The sequence below is a fragment of the Leptodactylus fuscus genome, chromosome 5, assembly GCF_031893055.1.
Source record: "Leptodactylus fuscus isolate aLepFus1 chromosome 5, aLepFus1.hap2, whole genome shotgun sequence".
In the NCBI taxonomy this organism is placed as follows: Eukaryota; Metazoa; Chordata; class Amphibia; order Anura; family Leptodactylidae; genus Leptodactylus; species Leptodactylus fuscus.
The window spans coordinates 85,478,638-85,502,507 of record NC_134269.1 but is presented as its reverse complement, the minus strand read 5'-3'; the positions used below and the strand labels follow the sequence as shown (position 1 = coordinate 85,502,507).

General features: G+C 42.7%; 1 protein-coding gene across 3 annotated transcripts in view; it reads left to right on the top strand.

The window, feature by feature from the left end:
• The first annotated feature begins 4,345 nt into the window (after positions 1 to 4,345).
• Positions 4,346 to 23,870, top strand: part of APBA2 (amyloid beta precursor protein binding family A member 2) — a 302,921-nt gene continuing 283,396 nt past the window's right edge. For 2 of the 3 annotated variants that reach the window (XM_075273589.1, XM_075273587.1), the window contains exon 1: positions 4,346 to 4,465. The gene's annotated coding sequence lies outside the window, so the exon portion shown is untranslated. The remainder of the gene's footprint in view (positions 4,466 to 23,870) is intronic. The other variant, XM_075273588.1, reaches the window with a different exon arrangement.

Genomic DNA, 23,870 nt, shown 5'->3' with positions numbered 1-23,870 from the left:
CAAACTGGGCTGGTTAGAGGCTCCCTCCACCATTAATTGGTCCAAACTGGGCTGGTTAGAGGCTCCCTCCACCATGAATTTGCCCAAACTGGGCTGTTTAGAGGCTCCCTCCACCATGAATTTGCCCAAACTGGGCTGGTTAGAGGCTCCCTCCACCATGAATTGGTCCAAACTGGGGTTTTTAGAGGCTCCCTCCACCATGAATTGGTCCAAACTGGGGTGGTTAGAGGCTCCCTCCACCATTAATTGGTCCAAACTGGGCTGGTTAGAGGCTCCCTCCACCATGAATTGGTCCAAACTGGGGTTTTTAGAGGCTCCCTCCACCATGAATTGGTCCAAACTTGGCTGTTTAGAGGCTCCCTCCACCATTAATTGGTCCAAACTGGGCTGGTTAGAGGCTCCCTCCACCATGAATTGGTCCAAACTGGGTTTTTTAGAGGCTCCCTCCACCATGAATTTGCCCAAACTGGGCTGTTTAGAGGCTCCCTCCACCATGAATTGGTCCAAACTGGGTTTTTTAGAGGCTCCCTCCACCATGAATTGGTCCAAACTTGGCTGTTTAGAGGCTCCCTCCACCATTAATTGGTCCAAACTGGGCTGGTTAGAGGCTCCCTCCACCATGAATTGGTCCAAACTGGGTTTTTTAGAGGCTCCCTCCACCATGAATTTGCCCAAACTGGGCTGTTTAGAGGCTCCCTCCACCATGAATTGGTCCAAACTGGGTTTTTTAGAGGCTCCCTCCACCATGAATTGGTCCAAACTGGGCTGGTTAGAGGCTCCCTCCACCATGAATTGGTCCAAACTGGGGTGGTTAGAGGCTCCCTCCACCATTAATTGGTCCAAACTGGGCTGGTTAGAGGCTCCCTCCACCATTAATTGGTCCAAACTGGGCTGGTTAGAGGCTCCCTCCACCATGAATTTGCCCAAACTGGGCTGGTTAGAGGCTCCCTCCACCATGAATTGGTCCAAACTGGGTTTTTTAGAGGCTCCCTCCACCATGAATTTGCCCAAACTGGGCTGGTTAGAGGCTCCCTCCACCATGAATTGGTCCAAACTGGGGTTTTTAGAGGCTCCCTCCACCATGAATTTGCCCAAACTCTGCTGGTTAGAGGCTCAATCCACCCTGATTTTCAAAACAAATGTTGGTGCCAACCTCAACTTACTACAAGGGCCAAATTCACTGCTGGTGACAAGCTCTCCTCACTGCAAGTGCCAAATACACATGTTTCAAGGTGTTTTCCTACTGTCAGAGAGGTGGTATTGAGTGTGTAAAGTGTGTAGTTGTTAGGCTGTGATGTTGGGGTAATAGAGGGTCTTTGGTGTGTTAGATGCCCCCAGACATGCTTCCCCTGCTGTCCCAGTGTCATTCCAGAGGTGTTGGCATCATTTCCTGGGGTGTCATAGTGGACTTGGTGACCCTCCAGACACGGATTTGGGTTTCCCCCTTAACGAGTATCTGTTCCCCATAGACTATAATGGGGTTCGAAACCCGTTCGAACACACGAACATTGAGCGGCTGTTCGAATCGAATTTCGAACCTCGAACATTTTAGTGTTCGCTCATCTCTAGTAATAACTATATGACTTTAGAAGGCTCCCATGTGTCATAGAAAGTGGACAGGTTCCACGATCTCTCTACAACCTCAACTGAAGATAAGGAGAACTGCATAGGAAGTTTGAGGGGGTCACGGTGGGATATTGGAGGCACTATAAAGAGCTAATGCCTGTGATCAGAGAGGATTCTGGTTACAGGCATTATCAGTGGATCTTCAGAAATCCGTTGGTTCTTATGCTCCATCAGCTCCTAAGTGCTGATGGAGCATATTTAAAGAGGACCTTTCATGCCCTCTGACATTAGCAGTGTTATATACTGCTAAAAAGCTGACTGCGCCCTGAATTTAGCCCCTCTTGACAGTACAGGCTATAGAGCAGTACCATCAGGAGGGTGTTTCTCACAACTCAGCGAAGACACCGAGCTGTAAAGCCGGCCCTCCTGACAGTGCAGGGATATCGGAACCAAAACTAACAGTGATAACACTAACACTGATATCTCTGGCACCAGGATGAATACTGGCAAGGCTGACACTGTGTAATTCCTTGCCTACTAGATATTCCATGATCAACTGTGAATAGTATTACTGAAAAGTGGAAACTTTTTGGAACCACAGCAACTCGGTTATAAAGTGGCAGATCATGTATAGTTACAGAGCACGGTTGCCAAGTGCAAAGGCACATAGTGCATAGAAGTCACCAATGCTCTGCTGACTCAGTAACTGCAGAAATACAGTAACATAAGCACAAAAACTGTGTAATAGGAGCTTCATGCAAGTCTTACATTACAACAGTGCAACAACATCGCCACTGGACTCTGGAACAGTAAGAATTGGCCCTGTGACAAATTGCACTTCTCTTTGTGGCAGTCTGGTGGATGAGTCTGGGTTTGTTGGATGCAAGGAGTACATTACCTGCCTGACTGCACTTTGCCAACCACAAAGGGGATAATACTATGGACCACTAAAAAGAAGAACTTGACTGGTCCACACAGACCTTTGACCTCAACCCCATCCAACAGAGATTGTGAACCAGGCCCTCTCATCGAACATCAGTCTCTGATCCCACAAATGCCTTCTGGATGAATGAGGAGAAATTCCCACAGATACTCTAAAATCTTGTAGAAAGTGTGGAAGCGGTTTTAGCTGCAAAGGGAGGACCTATTCCATTTTAAAACCTATGGATTTAGAGTGGTATCTCATAAAAGCTCCAGGACGCCTAATGTGTAAATGTCCCAATACTTTTAGTTAAATAGTGTCGATGTGAAGCCCTAAAAACAAGGCAAGGCTGGGTTCACACCAGCACTTAAACTCCATTTGGGGTTTCCGTTCCCGAACCCATTTAAAACCGCGTAGAGAAAAGCACTGCATGCATGCTTTTCTCTCTGTATTGTTTAGGCACAAACCGAGCGGAAACCCAGAAGAACCCATTATAATCTATGGGATCATCGGGTTTTTGCAGGTAACTGCTTTTCTAAGTGGATTAGGTTTCCATTCAAGGGGTCCCCAAGCGGACCCCCCAAACAGAAACCGAAAGGAGGTGTGAACCTAGTGTAACGTCATGTTACTACTGTGCAGAGGCATAACATTAAATGGACCTTATGCAGTATGTTGTTGATACAATGTTGCTATAATATATCTTCTATAGCACTGGTTTCATATTAGGAAGAGACACATTATGGAACCTCTAAGACTCCTGGACAATCATGCAGCTTCATCTTCTCTTACCTCCTCAAGTTCTGCCCCAAATCTGTGTTAGGGAGGGTTCACACCTGCGCCTGGTCTCCGCTTTGCAGGTTTCCGTTTCCTGCCCGAGAAACTAGACAGCATACGGAAACCGGCAGGCAGTTTTCAAACCCAATTCTTTTGAATGGGTTTGCAAAGTGTCTACCTGTGAGCGTTATTTTTTAACTGGACACAAAGTCGGACACCAGAAGGCGCTCACAGGCGCTCTCCGGCAGACACTGAATGCCGTATTTCCGTCTCCTTTCGGCAGAAGACGGAAACCCACGAAGCGGAGACCGGGTGCAGGTGATAACCCTCCCTTAGAGTGGTTATATGTATTGTATCATTGTATGGTAAATGAATAAGTTGCAACCTATGAATTGGTGGTACCTGTGATCCGCTGCTGAACCATCAGAATGCACTGGGGAATTACTTACTTAGAAATTCCCTAATTGGTTGATATCCCAATCGTTTCTTTAGCCATGGGATAAAGCTTGACCAAATAGTGAAATTCTCCCAATTCTATGACATTGGGGAGTTGTATTTTAAAGTCATTCTCTAATAGGCGGATATCCCAATTGTTCCTTTAGCTGTGGAATAGACCTTGCCCCCATGACTAGATGGAGAAATTTTCTATGACATTGGGGAGTTATCTTTTAAGTAATTGTCTAATAGGTTAGGTCTTTGTAGTATATAAGGAGAGGGGTCCATAATAAAACCTAATAAAGTGGGCATCTCCTCACTGTGGGTGACCCCTCCAGGCAGGAAACACTACAGTACAGCAGCTGAGTCAGGGTGAAGTGGAGCAGCTGTGGATAAACAGGCGTTTACAAACATTCCCCTCCAGTGTATTCCTCCTCACACTGGATTTCTTTACTACAAGGCACACAGGCCTAGAGGAGGAGGAGGAGGAGGAGGAGGAGGATGAGGCAGCAGCCGTCACCATGGTAACAGCCTCTTCCCCTCCCTTCACTCTCTCCCGTGCATTCTTCTCCTTTCTCAGCCAGGGGCCGTGTTCTGCATCACACAGGTTCCAGGGCAGCCATTGTAGGCACTTGTGCATGCAGCTTCCCGGGTTCATTAGTAGTCTCAGCGTGTGGCTGGGAAGCAGGAACACAAAAGAGCTGGTCGCTGCCTGAGAATCCAGATCCTCCGCAGAGAGGGAGACGCACCAAGGCGCTGCGGGCACAGGTAGGCAACTTGGCAGGGGCTGAGGTCTCTCACCTGCACCACCCCTCAAGGACGAGACATTTACAGGAGGGCTGTGGAAGTGGCATGAAAGTAAAGAGCTGGGGATGGTCCCATTGGTTTGTACTGGGAGCTGGCTGGAATGTATTGCTATTGTACGTGCTGGTGAGGGCTCCTCAGAGGTGCCTGCTTCTTCTAATCTGTTGCTACAGGGGATGCTGCCGTGACTGGCACATGATGGATGGGTGCAGCTCCTGGGCACCCGGGCTGCCAGTGCATTGTACATGCAGGACCTCCCTGATAGGAGTTGGATGAGGTGCTGTTCCTGGTCCTGAGCAGGCATCATTGTACAGGGAATCTGCCTCCGCCACCACAGGCAGCAGCAACATCTATCATGTAGCAGAGCTGACATTGTCAAGTCACACCCTTATCCCAAAGAGCTTACGATCAAGTGTTTGCTGCCAAAGTTGAAGGCGATATCTTATATCGTGTAAATTATCTATCTATCTATCTATCTATCTATCTATCTATCTATCTATTTGTATTTGTTTGAGAATGACCTGTTATACAGTATATCGCCCTGACATTTTCTGCAGCATTATATACTCACATTATACCTTAATAAGGCTTACAATCCTGGTTACCTATCCCATGCCCATTGTAATAGGAACCATTTCATTACTGTATATTTTGATGGAAATAGGGAAGAAAGCAGCGCAAACACTAGAAGAATATGTAAACTTCATGCATGTGCTGGAGCCGTATATACAGTGCTGTATCTAGTCCCAGCCATGGTCCTGTTCTGTACATGTCATCCTGATAATATTTACAGCACAGCCATGAAATGATGTGTCTCTCCATAAACTAGTATTTATCAAATGCTAAACAAACTAAATCAGAGTAATGCAATTAGCCCAACATAAAATATCCAACCCCTACAGGCATTTTCGCTCATGTTGTAAATGGTAGTCATGCATTTGTTGAATGCCAGCTGGCACCAGAGAAAATGATGACTGGTAATGATAGCATAGCTGTCCTGGTCATGCAGGACAAGTGTTAATTCTAGTAAGTCCTTGTCATTGCTAGTAAGTCTTGCTGCTCAGATTTTAGCTTTATGGATCTCAGTGGAGACTTCCCTCTTAGATGACAAATGATTCCATTAAACTGTCATCTTTAGGTCAGCAGTCACCATACTTCACTCACTTGTTCTGCTGGTCAGTTCTTTGCAGTTTATAGAAGATGCAATGGCTGTATTTACATAGATAATGCTATCTTGCTTTGGTTTGGTGCTCCTGTTCTTTTATTGACTTTAATGCAGCCCTAATATGCGGAGTGCCATCATCATTTTCCATTACTATGTGTTTTGCACCTCCGTTTGGTGATGTAAATGGCTAGTGCATTCTAAACCACTTCACATTTCACGCCATTATATATCATTTTTGTATACCTAGCTGCATCTCAGTCATATGATAATGCATAGAAATGTTCCAGCATCTCATATATATATTAGCCTCGGAAATCAATGACAAGTAACAGTATTGGTCCATATAAAGGACGGTGTCTTTCATGTATCCTCTTTTTCTCGAAATGTAAGAACAAACTAAACAAATAATGTGATGTTGTAGGCAAGGGCCAAGGCATACATTAACCTATGCCCTGCTGGATATTGATTCATCTATGGGATTTAGGAGGCATGTATTTCCAAGGGCTTTCTGTCTGTTAACCAAGGAGTTCAATATTTTTCAAGTGTCAGCGGTGGAGGAACATGAATAGCATTATGTTCTGTCTCACAGATGTAGGCTGCTATTTATACTGCTCTTTACCCTCTAATGAAAACTTTACTTAAAAATATTCACTGCTTTCTGCTGACCTGATGTCCAAATGTTTTTTTTTAGCCACATACAGTGAGAATAATGTAATATAAGATATGTATTATAATATAAATCAGTCTGAAAGATTATATTTGTAGTGGTAAAGATTCAAGAGGCAATATTTTAGAAAGAAAACTGGTTAATGTGTTAGGTGTGGCCTATGAAACATGTTTTCATTCTTCATATATATGAGGCAATAGATTATAGCAGAATTCATTGAACACCTAAATCTGTCGTGCCTGTTGTAGATGTGTTTAACTTTTTTTTTTTTACCATTCATATGCTGTCTTAGGCCATGTTGCATTTTACAATACTTGCAAAGTGGATGGAATTCTGGTTAATCCCATCCACACATTACTGAAAAAAAATCTGCAGCGGAAATGTTGAGATTTCAAAAATGATTATGTTTTTGTCATTTGCAGCATGTCAGTTATACCTACAGTGGTTTTGGTTGCAGCTTGCTACGTGGGGCTTTAGCCTTATACTATATGGTCCTGGATTCTGCAAGCCAGTCCTTGTTTTCATTTGTGCTTTAAAGTCGACCTGTCAATTTTAGCAAACATTTATTTTCTCTATGAAATAATAATTCTTCAGCATCTTTACTCATACTTCTGTGTTGTGCTGTTTCTTCTGTTATCCTTCCTGAACTATTATAAACAAAGGGGCGTGAAAGGGGTTTCTTCTTAGATTGGATAGTGTCAGACTCTGTAGGAACACCCCCAACTGGTAACACTCATTTGTTCATCAATTGAGAGGAGTCTACAATCGCTTCAAAACCACTTTTAGGCCAGTTGCACATGACCGTGTGCTAGTCGCTGACCGTAATTGAACGGCACAGGTAAAAACCGGATTGCACACTGAACAATGCCACGGTCATCTTCAAGGGGTCTTATGCTATTGTAAGAGCTGTTAGTAACATACTGAATATACCATTTTTGTATAAAAGTGCTGTCTTGATGCTAAGAAAATAAACTTTTAATCCATATGACAAACAGATTTTCAGTGCATATAAGACATGACTACACCTACAAATACACTCCAGAAACTAACTCAGAACTCCAAATGAATCATTTAATGTACTAAGCCCTCAACTCCCTGGAACATTGCTCTTGCAACTCAGACCGCTATCATTTCCTAACTCTGCCCACCCTTTGTAGTGAGAATTAATCTTCCCACGATTATGACATCATCCCCAGTGCACCAACTGCCTCATATGCAGTTCTGAGTTAGTTTCCTATTCATAGCTACAACATGCTGGACATGTGAAGGCGTATTTATACATTTTTGTATTTGTAGTGTGCAACTTTTGCATTGAAGTGTAGTGCTGGTGGCCGGAGAATTCATATTTACCTCTGACTTGATACCAGTCCGAATAACTTATTTTCCTCTTACATCATAGTTTTGTAACACAGTGTAACATATGTACCAAAAACTTGCTGATGCATATGGTACAAAACCAAAAATGGATGCCATCCACAGGCCAATGGAATCCATTCATGCAATTGCATGAAATAAAGTAGTTTAATGTTCTGTTCTATGTGGCAAAAGAAATGCAAACCTGCTGAATATGAATACCACCTGAAAGGAGGCTGAATGGGGGGGTCCATGAATCCATTTACCATATGATTGAGGAGCCTTCCTGGCCCATATGATAATCTTATTTAAAAACTGTTGTATGGAAGCAGCCTTACCTTTATGTTAGCACACATATACCATATTATTATGTTTTCTCATGGCTTCCATATGAATTAGACAAGTCATAGTAGCATCATCAGTTGATAACTGACACCTGGTACTCCAAAAATTAAAAGAAGAAGCCGAAATTTCCCATACTTAGTGGAAGAGTAGGCTCTCAATGCAAAAGAATGGGGGCGTTAGCGGTGCTTGCTAATTTTGTCATCATTGGAAAAAGAGGAAGGGATACATTTTATGTTTTGTGGAATATGTTAATGTTATATAAATAAAATTATTATTTTCTGCATTTCCTGTCAGTAATTGAATACTATAGGCAGCCTCTCTCTGCTTACAGAGGATTATAGATTGTATTGAACTGCACAGCAAATGGTGGAGACCTTAGCTATAGTGGCCCTTTCATGTTGTCACTAGCTTCTGCTATTCACTAAGTCTTCCCTCACTATGATCCAGGGATGAGACATAATTAGCGAAAGATCAAGTGCAGAATATTGTAAGTCCTTACATACCTATGGAGGGAAACCTCAATATGATATTAAATGGCTCTTTACATGTCCAAACAATTCATGATCATATGGATCATGTACAAGAAGTGATACCTGCTCTATTTAACTGTGCTCACTGCTACTGAATGACAGGATTTAGGATATTGTCTAAAAGAAAAATGGTCTATGTTGGCCAAAGTAACCAATCACAGCACAGCTTTAATTTTTTATTTAGCTCTTGCAAGTGGCAGCTTTACTGTGATGGCTTGTTCTGGGCAACAAGGATAGTTTTTCTTTTAGACAGTTTCATAAATCTATGAAGTCTTTATTATCATATGATATTTTATGCCACGCATAGATCTCTGATCTCTGATCACTAGCTCTAACAGCGCCAGTATACGAGGGTAGTCTGAAAAGTTTATGACTAGAGATGAGCGAGTACTGTTCGGATCAGCCGATCCGAACAGCACGCTCGCATAGAAATGAATGGACGTAGCCGGCACGCGGGGGGTTAAGCGGCCGGCCGCCGTCAAAGCGGAAGTACCAGGTGCATCCATTCATTTCTATGGAGCGTGCTGTTCGGATCGGCTGATCTGAACAGTACTCACTCATCTCTATTTATGACATGTAGGTGGCAACACTTATCAACCAAACTTGGGGAATGTGTTTGCGCATGCGTTGGAATGTACTCACAAAAATTTCAGTCATTTTGCACCAGAGTTTTTTCTTTGACAGTCGTTGTAGTGAGTCCATGCGAGTGATTTTGTGGAAATGGATAAAATCAAATATCGAGCTGTCATTAGATATTTATTTTTGAAAGGAAATACGCCTTCGCAAATTAAAGACGAGTTGGACACTGTGTATGGGGACTCTGCACCATCATGTACCACCGTCAAATTTTGGGCAGCTGAATTTAAAGGTGGCCGTACCAGCTTGGTTGACAATGAACGTTCGGGACGGCCAAAAACTGCAACCACGAACGAAAACATTGCTCAAGTTCACCAAATGGTGCTAGAGAGCCTCTGCTATCTCTCTAACCTTCATTCGACAGTTCTCTTGCTTGTTGACGTATCATGGTCATATATACAAGGGCAAGGATCAGAAACTAATTGTTCTTCATAATGGTGCCATTTATTATTCTGTACAATGTACTGGGAAGCTGGAAAAAAATTCTGAATGGGGTGAAATTGAAGAAAAAGTGTATTTGTGTGACTTTCTTACAGGCTTCGTTTTTACAGTGTTCAGTGTGCAGCCAATATGACATGTCACCTGTTTTCTATGTTTTGGGGTATACTAGATTTATATAGTTTTATTTACATTTTAACCCCTTACTTTTTTTCTTAAATTCGCCATAATCTAACACCTGTAACTTTTTTATCTTTCTGTGTAGTGTGAAGAGTGAACTATGATTGTGAGCATTAGCTCAGGGTCTCCACTGTACATTACAGAAAGGCTACCATCTTTAAAGACCAGGCATTCATCGTAATAGTACAGCAGATGTCAGAAAGGGGTTAATCATTGAGTCCAGATATTTAACTCAGTCCCATTTCCATGGGTATATAAAATTTTGCACCTAGTCATATAGTCTGCCTTTACAAACATTTGCGATAGAATGACTTGCTCTAAAGAGACCACTTAATTCCAGCATGGTACTCTAATCGGATGTCACCATTTCTACAGATGGTTCATGAAGTTTCTTCCCTCCTAGATCAACCATGAGTGCTATTATAGAAAGGTAGAAGTGTTTAGAAACCATAGCAACTTAACCATGAAGTGTCAGACCACGTAAAGTAAAAGTGGGATCACCGAGTGAGAAGGCACAAACTGTATAAATGTTGCCAGTGCTCTGTTGATTCAATAACTACAGAGATCCTCGAGACATTAACATCAGCAAAAAAAAACGTGAGCTGCATGATATAGTCTATCATTGCTAAGCCGCTGTATGCAAGCTTTATATCACCAAACACACTGCTGAGTGTCAGATGGAGCATATTGCCACTGGTCTCTGAAGCAACAATGGACACGATTTTTGCATGGTGACAAATCACATTTCTTTATCTGGCAGTCTGATGGACTCTGCAGTCTGGATTTGTTGAATGCCAAGAGAATGTTACCTGCCTGATTGCATTGTACCAACTGTAAAGTTTGATGGAGAAGGGGTACTGCTATGGGCTTGCTTTTCAGAGGTTGGCCTAGATCCCTTAGTTCCAGTAAAGGAAAAACTTAATGATTTAGTATGCAAAGAAATTTTGGACATTTATATGCTTACAACTTTCTGGGATAGGTTTGTGGAAAACTCTTTTCTGGTTCAATATGACTGTGTTACAGTGCACAAGGCCCATAAAGGCTTGAAAGAACTTCACTGACTCTGACCTCAACCCTATTAGCCCCTTCCCATTGCAGACTTTTTTCTATTTTCAATTTTTGTCTTTTTACACTACGTTCACACTAGTGTTCAGGTTTCCGTTCTTTGGGTCCACTTAGAGACCCAAAAAATGGAAACCTTAAAAAGTGGTTACAGACTACAAAGGGGTCCGCCCGGTTTTCCGCTTGAAATCAGAGGAGAGAAAAGTCCTGCTTGCAGTAATTTTCTCTGTGCATATTTTAAGTGCAAACGCACGTGTGACCGCAGCCTTAGGCCTGGTTCACGTCTGCGTTCAGTATTCCGTTCAGGGAGTCGACTTGGGGACCCCCCGAACTGAATACCGAACACATTGACAAGCGGTGAGCAATGAAAGTACACAGACCCTATAGACTATAATGGGGTCTGTGCTTTTTCCATGCAGTGTCCACACAAATTATGCGGAGAGGAAAGTAGTTCATGAAGTACTTTTCTCTTCGTATGTTCAGTCCGGACACCGCACGGAAAACACACAGACCCCATTATAGTGTATGGAGTCTGTGTGCTTTCATAAGCTCAGCGCTTGCCAATGCGGGGGGTCACCGAATTGACTCCCAAAACAGAATACCGAACGCAGATGTCATCCGGGTCTTACTCCCCTCTTTCCAAAAGCTATCTTTGTTTTTAACCGCAAACAAAAAAATTCTTGAAGTCACCATATTCTGAATTTTGTAACTTTTTTCTATTTCTCTGTATGAGACCGCAGTCTGTATGAGGCTTCTTTTTTTGCGGGGCCATGTGTATTTTTTTAAAATATCATTTTGCGGAATATTTAATCTTTTGATCACTTTTTATCTAAATTTTTATGGTAGGCGAAACAATGGAAAAATGACGGTTCAGCTCTTTTGATTTTTTTCCCATTACAGTGTTCACCACATGTGAAAAATATTTTTATAAAGCCTTTGACTGAGGCATTTCAGAGGGTTAACGCTAGCACTGATCATTGGCATTTGCACTGTATAATACTTAATAATATATTTAAACACCCAACATGCGCTGAAATAGCACAGTGGATGTCAGGAAAGGGTTAATCTCCTTTGTGATGAACCAGAATGGAGATTGAGAGCCAGGTCCTATCTTCTAACATCAGTGTCTGACCTAACAAATGCACTTCTGGATGAAAGGGCTAAAAAGAACACAGACATACTCCAGAATCTGGTGGAAAGTCTTTCCAGAAGACTAGAAGCTGTTTTGGCTGCAGAAAGAGGAGCAACTCCATATTAATGTCTATAAATATAGAATGGGATTGTAATAGCTCCTATAGATTTAATGTGTCCATATAGTGTATCTGCAAATGTTCATTTAAATGGGCCTCTAGATAATTCAAGGCTAGTCATGCCTTATAGGTTCACGTACAGCACCATTACTTACCTATTGGATTGAATTCACATCTCGCCTACAGTCAAACTGAACTGACATCTGGATAGCTCATGATCACATGCCTGTCTGAGCTGGCCATTTACTCACAGGATTATTTGCTTGAATAGCAAACAAAATCCCTGCTATTCCCCATAATGGGATTTTTTATTTTGGTAACCATTTAGATGACGCAGGCTATTATAACACCAATAGTGGTCAGATCAGAGAACAGATACAGATCGAGATCATAGCTGATGGATCATTTTGCTAGGAGTTGTTTTGCACACATTATAACTATGGACATGCTCAGATTAATCATAGATAAGTCACATCATCTAGTAGCAGCCTTTGATGGGCATGATCTTCTTATGTGTATCATTTATTGCAGATAATATAGATCATCTGTGGGTCATTAGTTAATGAGCACAAGGGTTGCAGAACACAACACTGCCAGCCATGGGTCCCTTGTTTTCTGCAGACATATGGTCATTAGCTAGACATATTTCTATTGCTTGCTTAACCATTTCACCTGTTACCTAATCTCATGTCTGATTAAAAGAAAGTAAGCAGTCACAACACATAGACTTTCATTCATTTTATTCCATAAGAATGTGAGGTAACCTTCCCTACAAATGGAAAATGTGAATTGCACTACAAGTAATGGCTGCTATATGTAAATATTCGCCATCTACTGGAGTAGTACAGTGGATGTTAGGTAAGGGTTAATAAATTTTGCATACATCAATAATACAAGTGAATAAGAGAAACTTTATATTATATCTTACTAGAAAAAATGCTTCTTTCTCCACTTATCAACCATTTCTTCAACTACCTTCTCCCTCATTCATAAACAGACATTCATTTTGAAATCTATCCTCAGCCAAGGCATGTAAGTCTTTATGAGAGTGGAGAGACACAGGCAGTGATGCAGACAAACAGGCTGCTGGAGCTAATAGTAAGTTTTATACTTACTCCCCTTCCCAACACATCTCTATTACGTCCTCCGTAATGTTTCTGAGGCTAAGGTCCCACGGCCTGTAATGGCAGCGCTTACGTGCTGCGGAAAGAACCGCGGCTTGAACGCATTACGGTTCTTTCCACAGCACTTTTAAGAGAAAGTTCACAGAGTTTTCCTCTGCGGACTTTCTCTTAACATTATATCTAAGGGAAAGCCGCCGGCGTTTCCGTAGATATAATTGACATGCTGCAATCTTTTCCGCAAAGTGGGCATGGGATTCACATGAATCCCATCCACTATGCTTGCACTGTACAACGCCGTGATTTTTCCTGCAGCGTCTCCGCTGCAGGCAAATCGCAGCGTTTACGTCCTGTAGGGCCCCCGCCTGAGTGAGACTTAGGGAGCAGAATGCCCTGTTTTCCCTGTATATCGTAGTGGCTGGTTTCCACTCATCAGCTCTGAGACTACCGAGATTGAAAGATAAAGTCGCAAAAGGTAAAACTACTACAAAATGCAAAATAACAGTCATATAGTGCTCAAAAATAATACTACTCCTCATGTATTCACACAATGGATTATCCTTAAAAGTTATCAAAAAGGTAAAGTACATTTTAGGTAAATATTTCCATTTTGCCAGCCTCAAATATCTATTAAATGTATTAAATCTCACCTAAATATCCCTTGTTCTGAACCTACACATAAAACAGTTACCTGTAGTGCTATTCACACTTTGCCATTGTAGGACAGGTTACAGTATGTTCTTATGAAATAAAAGGATTGAGAATCTACATGCTGTGACTGCTTAGTTTCTTTTATTCACACATGAGATTAGGTAACAGGTGAAATAGTTAAGAAAATAATAGAAATATGTCTAGCTAATGACCATATGTCTGCAGAAAACAAGGGACCCATGGCTGGCAGTGTTGTGTTCTGCATCCCTTGTGCTCATTAACTAATGACCCACAGATGATCTTTATTATCTGCAATAAATGATACACATAAGAAGATATCATGCCCATCAAAGGCTGCTACTACATGATGTGACTTATCTATGATCCATCTGAGCATGTCCATAGTTATAATGAGTGCGAAACAACTCCTAGCAAAATGATCCATCAGCTATGATCTTGATCTGTATCTGTTCTCTGATCTCACCACTATTGCTGCTATCATAGCCTGCGTCATCTAGATGGTTACCAGTATAGAAAAATCCCATTATGGGGAATAGCAGGGATTTTGTTTGCTATTCAAGCAAATAATCCTGTGAGTAAATGGCCAGCTCAGACAGGCATGTGATCATGAGCTATCCAGCTATGTCCGTTCAGTTTGACTGTAGGCAAGATGTATAAGTGTACAAAAAGCAAATGTGATCAAGGTGTCAGGGAATTCAATCAAATAGGCAAGTAATGGTGCAGTATGTGAACCTGCTTCATGTGTTATATAAGGCATGACTAGCCTTGGATTACCTAGAGGCCCATTTACAAGGGACAGACTGTAATTGGTGAAATGAACATGCGCAGATACACTATATGGGCACATTACATCTATAGGAGGCTTTATGACATCCCATTCTATATTTATAGACATTAATATGGAGTTGCTCCTCTTTCTGCAGTCAAAACAGTTTCTAGTCTTCTGGAAAGATTTTTTTAGAGTGTGTCTCCGTTTATTTTAGTCCTTTCCTTCAGAAGAGCTTATGTGAGGTCAGACACTGAGGTTGGATGATAGGTCCCGGCTATCAATTTTCATTCTAGTTCATCACAAAGGTGTTTTACTCTGTTCCAACCTCCACTGTACTTTTACAGCCTATGTTTTGTGTTTATAAATGGTGTTAAATATTATATAGCGAAGACTCAGCGGCAGTGCTCGCTATCAGTGCTGGCACTGATTGTTGATATTGATCCCCCCCCCCCCTAATGCCTTGATCAGAACTGACCAATGCACCATTTTGGTGTGGATCACTGGCCCTGGATCTCACTCGCGCCATCGATCCATGACTATGATGGTTGAGAACCTATTGAAGGCTCACAAGCTTGTCTGCAATTGACTTCTACAATAGATTCTGTAATAGAAGTATAGAGATTTGTAATTTCATTGCAGTATTTTGAATTAGTGATCAAACTCCCTGAGGTTAAGACCCCTAAGGGGGGGGGTCTAAAAATAAGTTATTTAAAAAAAAATGTAAAAAGAAGCAAAAATTCAAATACCTCCTGCCCAGAACTGATATAAATTAAATCAATAAAGTGAATGTGAAGTAAATTAAATTCTAAGAACTAACAGATTGATCTGGACAACATCGACAGTTCTTATAAAACTCCATCCAATGTGTTGAAGTCAAGATGAAAGTAAATTTACTTTCTGTAGCTTAAATGTGCAGTGACTTTTTGTAAACCTCTAGCATTACTTATAGACCAGCAGCCATGTTTTCTCACTGATTCCCTATCAGGAAATTTTTGCTTGAACTGCTTAGTGTTGCATGAAGGAATAGAAAGGCTGCCTCATTGTGCAGGGTAACATGGATAAACTATAACTCCTACGGTCGGTTCCCCACTAAACAAGTCTGTACGGTCCATCCTGCGGATAGGCCATAAATGTTTAACCCTTGGACAAGTCCTTTAAAGAATATCGATCTGTCACCAGATTTAAAAATATAATCTACATATATAAGAGATCTGTAAACATAGATACTCTACTGAAACTTATCAGAATGACTCTTCAGTTCTTTTTGAAGGTTTTTGTGTTTCATAATAAAATGATATATCTTCACACAAAAATGGTGTGTAATAGGGAATGGTATATAAAACCTAACTTTTATTAGCTATTCAATAAAACAAATTCATCAAATACATGAACGTCCATGAATCGACAACACCTAAAATACACTATGGATGTGGGTGTATAGGACAGTTAGTGATGACATATGCATATGGGGGGTAGCCCCTGTTCATAAAGAACCATCTGTCCCTTTCAGGCCTGCTCCCATAAATACAGAGATGCCCACCCCAAATGCAGGTCTCCTCTCAAGATGAGGGAAAGCGGGACTACAAATAGTTTGTTGGCTCAAAAACATGGTATAGACCACTCACAATGTACACTTTAGGCACAGTTGTTAAACCACTCTAGCTCATACGTGGTTAACAGGTGTAACCACTATATCGAGAGTAGCCAACTCCCAAACAATGCATTGCAGTAAAAATAATGAGGTTAATAGAGGTGTAAATGCTACATGGCTATGAAAATTCTGTGGCTCACAGTTCATGTATATCAAGTGGAAAATAAAACAAAATGGCTCACAGCAATAGCATACTTTAGGGATACTAATGTAAAGTGGCCATCAAAATAACGCGGCTCACAGAATATTTTATCTCAACGCGTTTCCTCCTAATATTATCGGGTTCATCTGGAGTATAACGATGCTCAAATAGTCCCTAGTATAAGTTTGTGCAGACCTCGATGAAAAATAACAAATCTGCAGTGATAACTGCAATTCCTGGCAAACTCTGATGGTAAGCCTCCGGTACTCTCCATGGAAGACTGCTCGCAAGAGCTTACAATCTATGAGGTAAAGGGGGTGACACAAGAGGTTGTCTGAACTCAGGAGCTCTCATGAGTCCCATAGACAGTGAATGGGCACAGTGCATGCAGGACCCTCGCTTTAAGTGGTTGCGGGACCTCCGGTAGTCAGCCTTTTCAGATGACCATATGTTTAATACCTGTACTGTGAAACGTTGAGAATTTTATATGATGGGGTATCATATTTTTGGTTGTAATAGTTGGGTTTTCCATTTTTGTGGTGGGATATCATCTTTTTGGTTGAAATAGTTGCGTTTTCCCTTTTGTAACAATGCATTGTGATATCACTCTATTATCAGTGGTTTTCCTTAGGCAATTCAGGCAAACCTAATGAGTTGTTCTAATGAGTTATCTATATAAGCAAAAACAGTTAGATTAAAAGTCTAGTTTGCTCTGTTCACACTGCTTTGTTGGTTTAACCTTGATTTATTGTCTTCAGGCAGGAGTAATATTGTTGTTTTTATAACTCTGACATTGTCTCTCATTTTCATGGAAAAGAGTCACCCCTCGTTCACATCTGCGTTTGTATTTGCATGAGGACCCCCCCGAATGGACTACCAATCGCATTTGCAAGCAGTGTGCAGTGAAAGCACATGGATCCCCATAGACTATAATGAGGTCCGTGTGCTTGTCGCCAGATCTCCGCAGAGAGCATGTGGACAGGAAAGCAGTTCACAATCTATTTTCCTGTTCGCATGATTCGTGCAGGCAGTGCTGGGTAAGCACATGGACCCCATTATAGTCTATGGGGCTCCGTGTCCTTTCACTGCACACTGCTTGCAAATGCGTTTGGTAGTCCATTCGGGGGTCCCTATATGGACTCCTGAAAGGATTACAAAATGCAGATGTGAACGAGAATTCACAGCCAAAATTTGTTTCTGGCATTATTGAGTAATAATATACATTCATGTATAATCCTGAAATGTTGTATTTGCAAGACATGCATATGCAGGTGTGCTGCAATTTTTTTGTTCTTGGCTGAATGTACATCAAGAGTATGCATTTATACTCAACACTGTATAGCTATAGGTAGATAGAAAGTAACAACTGGTTATTGCTTGCATCACTTTTCCTATAGCATGGATTGTTGTAGTTTGTAATCAGAATTTTTCCCCATTTGCATAATACTGCAAGTATGAACTCTGCACATATTAAACTTACATTTTTAAGAGGTCCTGTGCTGATTTCTTTTTTTTTTTTAATTTTTTTTTAATAAAAAAAATTGCAATTTGATGCCTACCTACATGAAGATGCCTGTGTATATATATTGAGAGGCATTCTGACAATGTGCCAGATGTCTGTGATTTTATATCAAAATATTAAAATTGTCATGGCTACCAGGTTATTCTGATCTACTCTGTCTTTCCGATTGGCAATCAAAATAATCAGACTGGACATACTTATTAAAGTAAGGGTTCATTTACACGGAGGAAAACGGCGCTTTATTTTGCGCTGAATTTTCAACGCTGAAAAAAAAAAACTCCGATTGACTTCAATGGGTGCTGCTAGCTTTTTTTTTGCACTAGCGGAATTTTTAGTGGAAAAAAAAGCTAGCAGAACCCATTGATTTTGGAGGATTTTTTTTTCAGCACTGAAAATTCAGCGCCAAATAAAGCGCCATTTTCCTCTGTATGAATGGAGGACAGCCTATATCAATGTATTGCACCACTTCACCAGTTATAGTGTGGAGAGCATTTGTATAGGCAATTGCAGTCTAGTTAGTACATGTAAGCACCGATATACTATACTATATATGGCCAGCAGTACTGTAGTAGTAATTGTGTACTGCACGGAGGCTTGCCAAGATACAGCCACAAAGTAGCAAGGCATCACCTGGTCACGGTAAATGCTGAAAAGTTAGATTATGAAACTGGCTAGAACAGTCAGATGGACAAGGTGTTTGTTAGAGATGAGCGAACAGTGTTCTATCGAACACATGTTCGATCGGATATCAGGGTGTTCGCCATGTTCGAATCGAATCGAACACCACGTGGTAAAGTGCGCCAAAATTCGATTCCCCTCCCACCTTCCCTGGCGCCTTTTTTGCACCAATAACAGCGCAGGGGAGGTGGGACAGGAACTACGACACCGGGGGCATTGAAAAAAATTGGAAAAAGTCATTGGCTGCCGAAATCAGGTGACCTCCATTTTAGACGAATAGTGGATTTCAAATCCGGGTCATATGAGAATGTGAACTTTGTGACTATGAGACAGGGATAGCTGTACAGGCAGGGATAGCTAGGGATAACCTTTATTTAGGGGGGAATGTTATTAAAAATAACTTTTTGGGGCTCTATCGGGTGTGTAATTGTGATTTTTGTGAGATAAACTTTTTCCCATAGGGATGCATTGGCCAGCGCTGATTGGCCGAATTCCGTACTCTGGCCAATCAGTGCTGGCCAATGCATTCTATTAGCTTGATGAAGCAGAGTGTGCACAAGGGTTCAAGCGCACCCTCGGCTCTGATGTAGCAGAGCCGAGGGTGCACAAGGGTTCAAGTGCACCCTCGGCTCTCCTACATCAGAGCCGAGGGTGCGCTTGAACCCTTGTGCAGCCTCGGCTCTGCTACATCAGAGCCGAGGGTGCGCTTGAACCCTTGTGCACACTCTGCTTCATCAAGCTAATAGAATGCATTGGCCAGCGCTGATTGGCCAATGTATTCTATTAGCCTGATGAAGTAGAGCTGAATGTGTGTGCTAAGCACACACATTCAGCTCTACTTCATCGGGCTAATAGAATGCATTGGCCAGCGCTGATTGGCCAGAGTACGGAACTCGACCAATCAGCGCTGGCTCTGCTGGAGGAGGCGGAGTCTAAGATCGCTCCACACCAGTCTCCATTCAGGTCCGACCTTAGACTCCGCCTCCTCCGGCAGAGCCAGCGCTGATTGGCCGAAGGCTGGCCAATGCATTCCTATGCGAATGCAGAGACTTAGCAGTGCTGAGTCAGTTTTGCTCAACTACACATCTGATGCACACTCGGCACTGCTACATCAGATGTAGCAATCTGATGTAGCAGAGCCGAGGGTGCACTAGAACCCCTGTGCAAACTCAGTTCACGCTAATAGAATGCATTGGCCAGCGCTGATTGGCCAATGCATTCTATTAGCCCGATGAAGTAGAGCTGAATGTGTGTGCTAAGCACACACATTCAGCACTGCTTCATCACGCCAATACAATGCATTAGCCAGTGCTGATTGGCCAGAGTACGGAATTCGGCCAATCAGCGCTGGCTCTGCTGGAGGAGGCGGAGTCTAAGGTCGGACCTGAATGGAGACTGGTGTGGAGCGATCTTAGACTCCGCCTCCTCCAGCAGAGCCAGCGCTGATTGGTCGAGTTCCGTACTCTGGCCAATCAGCGCTGGCCAATGCATTCTATTAGCCCGATGAAGTAGAGCTGAATGTGTGTGCTTAGCACACACATTCAGCTCTACTTCATCAGGCTAATAGAATACATTGGCCAATCAGCGCTGGCCAATGCATTCTATTAGCTTGATGAAGCAGAGTGTGCACAAGGGTTCAAGCGCACCCTCGGCTCTGATGTAGCAGAGCTGAGGGTGCACAAGGGTTCAAGTGCACCCTCGGCTCTCCTACATCAGAGCCGAGGGTGCGCTTGAACCCTTGTGCAGCCTCGGCTCTGCTACATCAGAGCCGAGGGTGCGCTTGAACCCTTGTGCACACTCTGCTTCATCAAGCTAATAGAATGCATTGGCCAGCACTGATTGGCCAGAGTACGGAATTCGGCCAATCAGCGCTGGCCAATGCATTCTATTAGCCCGATGAAGTAGAGCTGAATGTGTGTGCTAAGCACACACATTCAGCACTGCTTCATCACGCCAATACAATGCATTAGCCAGTGCTGATTGGCCAGAGTACGGAATTCGGCCAATCAGCGCTGGCTCTGCTGGAGGAGGCGGAGTCTAAGATCGCTCCACACCAGTCTCCATTCAGGTCCGACCTTAGACTCCGCCTCCTCCAGCAGAGCCAGCGCTGATTGGCCGAATTCCGTACTCTGGCCAATCAGCACTGGCTAATGCATTGTATTGGCGTGATGAAGCAGTGCTGAATGTGTGTGCTTAGCACACACATTCAGCTCTACTTCATCGGGCTAATAGAATGCATTGGCCAGCGCTGATTGGCCGAATTCCGTACTCTGGCCAATCAGCACTGGCTAATGCATTGTATTGGCGTGATGAAGCAGTGCTGAATGTGTGTGCTTAGCACACACATTCAGCTCTACTTCATCGGGCTAATAGAATGCATTGGCCAATCAGCGCTGGCCAATGCATTCTATTAGCGTGAACTGAGTTTGCACAGGGGTTCTAGTGCACCCTCGGCTCTGCTACATCAGATTGCTACATCTGATGTAGCAGTGCCGAGTGTGCATCAGATGTGTAGTTGAGCAAAACTGACTCAGCACTGCTAAGTCTGCATTCGCATAGGAATGCATTGGCCAGCCTTCGGCCAATCAGCGCTGGCTCTGCCGGAGGAGGCGGAGTCTTAGGTCGGACCTGAATGGAGACTGGTGTGGAGCGATCTTAGACTCCGCCTCCTCCAGCAGAGCCAGCGCTGATTGGTCGAGTTCCGTACTCTGGCCAATCAGCACTGGCCAATGCATTTCTATGGGGAAAAGTTAGCTTGCGAAAATCGCAAACTGACAGGGATTTCCGAGAAATAAAGTGACTTTTATGCCCCCAGACATGCTTCCCCTGCTGTCCCAGTGTCATTCCAGGGTGTTGGTATCATTTCCTGGGGTGTCATAGTGGACTTGGTGACCCTCCAGACACTAATTTGGGTTTCCCCCTTAACGAGTTTATGTTCCCCATAGACTATAATGGGGTTCGAAACCCATTCGAACACTCGAACAGTGAGCGGCTGTTCGAATCGAACTTCGAACCTCGAACATTTTAGTGTTCGCTCATCTCTAGTGTTTGTGAGTTGAATACGTCTTTCTTTATTTTTGTACACAATTGCTAACCTTTTTATTCACTGGAAACCCTTTTAAGTCAGAGTAAACACTGTTCAGCAGCAAAGATCAACATATGTGAAACCTGCCTCACCAGCTGCAGCGACACCGCCAACTGGGGAGGGCAATGCGAGAATTGACTGCTCCATTGCTTCCATTTTTGTGTAGGAAATGAAAACACAGTCTTTATTCAATAACTCCCACCCAGGATTGATTGCTGTACGCAACGCCTTCATTTTACCTTGCACGGGTTTTGATGTCTGAGTGTGTCTGGCTGCGCGTTTTTTTGTGGTTTGTAAAAACGCCCTGTGCTTACCTCTTTTTTTTATAGGCAAATGGCTTGCATCTCTCCTAGCAAGCATTTAAGTAGAGCATGGCATTTATGTGTCAAGCAGGCTTCACTTCACTTCATAAGCATAATTACCAATGCATTATTCCAGAAAAAGACAGCTCAGGAACAAAATACAGCCTTGTGAATGCTAAATTGTAAAGAATGTCACCTGCCAATCATTTTTCATTACTATAGGCAGTAAAGTTACATTGTTATAACCATAAACTGAGTCGAACAGACTAAAAGGAACCAACACATCTCTCTTGGGGCTATAAAAACTGAGAAAAGAAAAATAACCTGGATTTTTTTTTTATACCTATTGCTTTGGATCTTAAGCGTTTTATTGAATTTTATTAAGATTACCTAAATCATATCAAACAAAAGCATTAAATAACCAACTTTAACATGCACAGAAATGATAGTGAAATCCTAATTGATGTAATGTACACTCACCGGCCACTTTATTAGGTACACCATGCTAGTAACGGGTTGGACCCCCTTTTGCCTTCAGAACTGCCTCAATTCTTCGTGGCATAGATTCAACAAGGTGCTGGAAGCATTCCTCAGAGATTTTGGTCCATATTGACATGATGGCATCACACAGTTGCCGCAGATTTGTCGGCTGCACATCCATGATGCGAATCTCCCGTTCCACCACATCCCAAAGATGCTCTATTGGATTGAGATCTGGTGACTGTGGAGGCCATTGGAGTACAGTGAACTCATTGTCATGTTCAAGAAACCAGTCTGAGATGATTCCAGCTTTATGACATGGCGCATTATCCTGATGAAAGTAGCCATCAGATGTTGGGTACATTGTGGTCATAAAGGGATGGACATGGTCAGCAACAATACTCAGGTAGGCTTTGGCGTTGCAACAATGCTCAATTAGTACCAAGGGGCCCAAAGAGTGCCAAGAAAATATTCCCCACCCCATGACACCACCACCACCAGCCTGAACCGTTGATACAAGGCAGGATGGATCCATGCTTTCATGTTGTTGACGCCAAATTCTGACCCTACCATCCGAATGTCGCAGCAGAAATCGAGACTCATCAGACCAGGCAACGTTTTTCCAATCTTCAATTGTCCAATTTCGATGATCTTGTGCAAATTGTAGCCTCAGTTTCCTGTTCTTAGCTGAAAGGAGTGGCACCCGGTGTGGTCTTCTGCTGCTGTAGCCCATCTGCCTCAAAGTTCGACGTACTGTGCGTTCAGAGATGCTCTTCTGGCTACCTTGGTTGTAACGGGTGGCTATTTGAGTCACTGTTGCCTTTCTATCAGCTCGAACCAGTCTGGCCATTCTCCTCTGACCTCTGGCATCAACAACGCATTTCCGCCCACAGAACTGCCGCTCACTGGATGCTTTTTCTTTTTCGGATCATTCTCTGTAAACCCTAGAGATGGTTGTGCGTGAAAATCCCAGTAGATCAGCAGTTTCTGAAATACTCAGACCAGCCCTTCTGGCACCAACAACCATGCCACGTTCAAAGGCACTCAAATCACCTTTCTTCCCCATACTGATGCTCGGTTTGAACTGCAGGAGATTGTCTTGACCATGTCTACATGCCTAAATGCACTAAGTTGCCGCCATGTGATTGGCTGATTAGAAATTAAGTGTTAACGAGCAGTTGGACAGGTGTACCTAATAAAGTGGCCGGTGAGTGTATATACACAGCATTGTGTTTTGTATTCCTATCTTAGGCGTTAATGTTCTAGACTGAATCAGATGCAATTCCCACCGTTTCTGTCTTTGGTACATTTACAAATTAAA